Source organism: Garra rufa, chromosome 24 (assembly GCF_049309525.1).
Source record: "Garra rufa chromosome 24, GarRuf1.0, whole genome shotgun sequence".
NCBI classification, from domain to species: domain Eukaryota; kingdom Metazoa; phylum Chordata; class Actinopteri; order Cypriniformes; family Cyprinidae; genus Garra; species Garra rufa.
This window is the reverse complement of record NC_133384.1, coordinates 21007396-21013395: the sequence shown is the minus strand read 5'-3', so window position 1 is coordinate 21013395 and position 6000 is coordinate 21007396.

The window sequence follows — 6000 nt, the reverse complement described above, 5'->3', positions numbered from 1 at the left end:
TTCATCATAGAACCCTAAAAAATTCTATTCAGTAATTCAGTATTACAGCTTAAAATATATTCAAATAGAAAAAACTTATTTTAAATATAGTAAAAATATTCCAGAATTGTATCGTTTTTGCTGTACTGTGATTTCAAAGCTGAATTTTTGGCATTGTTACTCCAGTCTTCAGTGTCACATGATTCTTTAGAAATCATTCTAGTATTCTGATTTGCTTCTTGAAAAACTTTTTTATTATTAATATGTTGAAAACAGCTGAGTAGAATTTTTTCAGGGTTCTTTGATGAGTAGAAAGTTTCGACGAACAGCATTTATCTGAAATATGAAATCGTTTGTAACATTATAAATGTCTTTATCATACTTCTGATTAATTTAAAGCATCCTTGCTAAATAAAAGTATTAATTTATATAATTTCTTTTCCAAAAAAAAAGAAAGCTTTTGAATGGTAAAGTGTATAATGTTACCAGAGATTTTTCAGATAAATGTTGATCTTTGGATCTTTCTATTCATTAAAGAATCCTGGAAAAAAGTACTTAACTGTTTAAAATATTAATAATAATATAATAAATGTTTCTTGAACAGCAAATCAGCATATTAGAATGATTTCTGAAAGATCATGTGACACTGAAGCCTGGAGTATGATTCTGAAAATTTAGCTTTGATTTAAAAATATATATTCAAATAGAAAACAGTTATTTTAAATATTAAAAAAGTGTCAAAATTGTACTATTTTTGCTATACTTTGGATCAAATAAATGCAGACTTGGTAAGCAGAAGAGACTTTAAAAAACATTAAAAATCATATTGTTCAAAGAATTTTTGACTGGTAGTGTAAAACTAAATAAATAAATAAAATTCTACTGTTTTCCTGACCAAAAAGCTAGCGTTTTTGGAGCCGCATTCATGACTCTGAAAACTGACAAAGTGACAGTGTAATTCTGCAGTACCGGCAGCAAGACTTAAAAGATTTACTAAGACCCAATAAATCTTAAAAGCCTTCAATCCTGGAGTGACTGATATCGACTGAGTGACTACTCCAAGATGACAGGCAGTAGTTTTTGAGGAATTTTGATTTTGATAACATGTTGGGCTCTTAATGCTAAATGTCAGTGGCCTTTAATCAGCTTTACTGCCATGAGATCGCACACTTGTGGTTCAACAATTTCATATCCGGCTATAATTCTAGAGGTCAGGCTGTGGATCAACCACAAACCTTATAAGATACCTAAGCTTTAATATTTAATATCTAAAGGGATAGTTCAAGCAAAAATGAAAATTCTGTTATTAATTACTCACCCTTATGTCATTCCAAACCCGTAAAACTATTGTTCATCTTCAGATTAAAAATCTTACTGTTCAAAAACTTTTGGCTGGTAGTGTATTAAAGTGGTCCATTGGATTCACAGGATTCCTGAAGCCAAACTTGGCTCTGCTAGTTAGATTCAATGGATTTTTGAAGTCAATAGTTGCGAAAGCAAAGCGAACATTGAGTTTACGCTGTTGTATTTTTAAGCTACGGAAATGCGGCAATATTGAGTGTCATGAATCAACAAGTAACAAGTCCCACTCTAATTGAGTTTCTTTGAACATGTTGGCAACAGTTTGTGTGACCGTTGCTACCTGTCAAATTTACACTTTAAAAATAGCAAAAGAATGACTCAAAAACGCATCTGCCTATGAACAAGAAGGAACAATATCATGTGTCATGGGATTCCAACACCAGGTGGTAGAACATTAATGGGGGTGAATCTCAACACAGTCACTCTAACCCTGGTTAAGCACAGAAAAGAGAAATAAAGGTGCTGTCTGCTTCAGGCCTTTGTGGTTTAATTAGCCTCATATAAATAGGCTGTTTAGGAGTGCGGTCTGTGACCATGCTGTCCCCATACCCTTGAAAAGCTCAATAAGCTGCAGTACGCCAGCTCTGGGGTCCTGCTCTCATGCAGGCAGGATAATGACCTCTGGCAGGACCGTCGCTTCTTTTGAAAGTCAAAATCAGATGCCACTTTTATTCGGAAGTGGTGCTGGGAAGTGAATAGATGGATGCTAAATGACTGCAATCCACAATGTATGATTTAAGGGCAACATCAAAGAGATGCTGCCAAATAATAGCCTGGAGATCTTTTATGCATTTTTAGTATAAGAATGAAATATAAATGCACCCCTGGCACCTGGACTTCTGTAGATCACACTTTTACTGGTCATTTCTTGGGAAAGGTAGCACTACGTTATCCTGTCACAGTGTCGCAGTCTCAACATGGAATAAAATCATTCTCACTTCTGACCTCATCTGCCACTTCAAAAAAGAACTGAGGTGTTACCAGATGACCTTAAACCAGGATGGAATCCATTCTCAATCATGATCCTTGAATGAGATAACCCATCCTAGTCTTTGGACTGATATGAAATAACAAATAAGGTTCTTAGGTGTGTTTGGACCCCTGGGTAATATTGATGTTTGTAGGCTACAACAGTTCTTTCTGGTCCTCAAATCTAATTGGGAGGAGTGCGATATTCTATTGATAACACAGTTCTGTTTCACTGTTTGTATCACTCTGCTTGCAGTATTCCTCAGAGTGAGTGTCCAGATGCCCAAATCCACTATCATTTATAAATAATAGTGTTTTTGTGTCAAGGAATGAGTTTGTGAGAATGTACTTGTTTAGACTTTTTAGAAGAAAATTTGCTTTGACGTTTTTGAAAATGTGAGTTCCAGGGCATCAGTGGCCATTCAGCACTATAAACTCACCAAGAGCGGCCTTACCTCGGCCAGATTTTCTGGAATTTGCAGCTGGCTCTGATGTCTCTATAGTGGGTAAACATGAGATATAATTCAATTTGGGAAAAAGTAGCCTGCATTGGTTGGTCTCCTTAATCTATTATTGTTGCAGAGCAAATAGTTTTGGCTGAGGGCAAAATCTCATCATGTTATATTTTATATAATTTAATGCTGTATATCAGAGTGCTGCCTTTGTACTTTTGACTGAATTGCCTAGCAACTTTTATGATGCTGTTTTTGTTTATTAGTGGTTCAAGCATGTAGCGCTGAAACCACATTGTAATTGTTAGAATGACCAAGGATCAGCAATCTCCATGTAAAATTGATAGTGCAGACTTGAAACTTGGAGGGATGGTAGTACTCACGCTGCCGACAACAACACCAAAGCTTGCCCCAATCAGCCTGACGGCGCACTACAGCAATCAAAAGTACAAAATCGCTCATAAGTCCTAAACCGTAAGTCGTAGACTCAAGTGTCTTTTGTCGTTAGAATCCTTGGCATATGTCAAACATAGCATGTGCCTTAGATTTGATCATAAGCCTACAAAATGTTCGAGTATTTTGGATTTTTTGAAAAAAAAAAAAAAAAACATTTTTGCAAACTAGTCCTAGGTTTTTTGCCCGATCGTAACCAAACCAGTGCAGGAAGATTCTTTGGAGAGTAAATATCAACAATTACCAAAAAAAGAGTTAAACTTTTGACTCTCTGTTGCAAGGGATGCCAAAACGGGCCACTTTTAGTCAAAATGCCTATAATCTTCGCCAAACACAGAACACTTATGTTAGAGCTCAGTCTGAGGTCACCAGACAAAAATCGTGGAGTTTGGCCATTTGGTGGCATTATAAGGGGGGGGGGGGGGGTGGCTATATCTACGCAACCATTTGTCCTATCAACATGAAAATCGCATTGCACTGTCTTGGTCCAAAGCACCATGAGTGTCTATAAGGTCATTGGAGTATCTAAAAAAAAAACATGGCCGCCATTGGCCGATGAAGTTTGAGTACCTATTAGACGAGGTTAACGGAGGCCCAAACCATACTCTGTGGGCCTGTTTGACTCACGGCTCAAGGATCTGTGAGAAATTTGAAAAAAATATTTCATTTGTCAAGGGCGTAATTGATTGTACACATACGCACCATATTCATATCATACGATAGACCTCCTCATTCCGGACAACTTTGCCTATAGAACAACTGCTGTCAATCAAATTTTATATTAAATGATTTACAAGATGTCAAAAACTGACTTTTGCAAAGCACTGCAGTACAATTCTCTGGACTCTCGGTCTATAATTATCAAAAATGTTTTTTTTTTACCCTTTGGAAAGCTGTAAGGGAAAGGGGGGTTAGAAAAGGGGCCTGTCAAAATTTACTCAAAATCCTACAATGCCTAAAAGAAAACTCGCATGCAAAGTTTTAAGGTGATCAGACCACAGCTGGTGCTATAAAGTCATAAATGTTAAAAAACATAATATTTCTATGTTAAATGACCTGGATTTGCCAAAAATGCTTTTTTAAATCATTGATTTAGGTGGTTACAGGCCTGCCAAATAATGTCTTTTTCCATATGTGCTTAAATGCCTTAAAGCGCTTGAACCCCGGTAATTGCTGCTTACTGCTATATTTAAATATTATTATTCATTAAATAATATTTTATATAAATAATAGTATTTATTATTGGGAAACAGTGTGTGTACGAATAATCAAATTATATCATGAATCAAAGTATATGGCTTCTCTGCTTCTGAAACGATTTTTGACTTGCCCTACATTTTTTTTCTTTTTGAAAATAGTTTAACAGAAATATAGATTAGAGAAGAAAAATGGGTTGCAAATACCATTTCATGTTGACTTTACCGTCTAAACTCTTTAATGCATAATGTGCAAATTTTTATTCAATCTTAGACAGGGTTAAAGAGAACCGAATGAGAATAACTTCGGTATTCTCTTTGGTAATAAAATTGGAGCATATTTCTCCAGTAGACTTAATATATTACAAAATGTCTCAAACATTCACAGACTTGATATTCCAGCTATGCAGCCCTTCTAAAGTTCTTCTTTAGACAAACTTGGCTAAGTAAGGTTTAGTGAACACTGTGGATCTAAAAATATCTATTCATCTCTGAATGTCCATTATGCTGTCGAGGCTATTTAGTACCGCACTGGCGCTCTGAAGTGCGAGGTTGTCGTGTTTTCTAAAGCACCCCGTTTCACATGGTTTATAGTGTCTCCTGTGTGGTTTCTCATTCCTCAGCCTCAATCTGTAAACAAACGCATATTATTATGGTTACTTGATTGCCCACTAAGCTCCAATTGTATGCTTACTGCACATAAAATGACTGCTATAAATAGACAAGGTAAAGTTCTGCCATAGCAGCAGTTTGATGGTTTTTTTGGGGCTTTGCGTTGTTGTTTCTCTGCGTGTTACCAGACTAATTGTGTTTATAGGTGCAAGTCGTGTGTGGTGGGAGCTTTATGGTCATTGTTTGACAAATTTCATTGCTTGCAACTTCTCTTATATACATACCTGTGAAACATAAAGCAAGACCAATATCACAATGATATTGCTTTAATTCAGCTAATGAGCGAGAGAACAAGACTGCTGTTCCCAGTACAAAAAAAAGATTTTTAGTAAGTTGGTTTCAAGTCAAGTCACCTTTATTTATATAGCGCTTTCAACAATACAGATTGTGTCAAAGCAACTGCACAGTATTTAAACAGCACAATAGTGTGTAAGTAACGCATTATTGTAAACAATCAATTTTCAGTTAAAGGCAGTTCATCAATGAATTCAGTGATATCATTGTCAGTTCAGTTCAAATAGTATACGATATCGCTGGAAAGTGTCCCCAACTAAGCAAGCCAGAGGCGACAGCGGCAAGGAACCAAAACTCCACAGGTGACAGAATTGGAGAATAAAACCTTGGGAGAAACCAGGCTCAGTCGGGGGACCAGTTCTCCTCTAGCCAGACGAAACCAGCAGTTTGTACCAATGTCTGATTGTAGAGAACCAACCAAGTGTGCCGTAGGTGTCCTGAAAAGTGAAGCCAAAAGTTTTCGATCGCCCCCCGGTGGCTGGCTGCAGTATAGGTCATAAACCCCGCCCTCTCCATGTAATCTAATGGGACGTGAGCCAAACTAAATAATCGAATTACACTTCAAATAATTTTTTTCCAAAGATGATTTCCATCATGTGAGGTGGTTCCTATAATGCTGATTC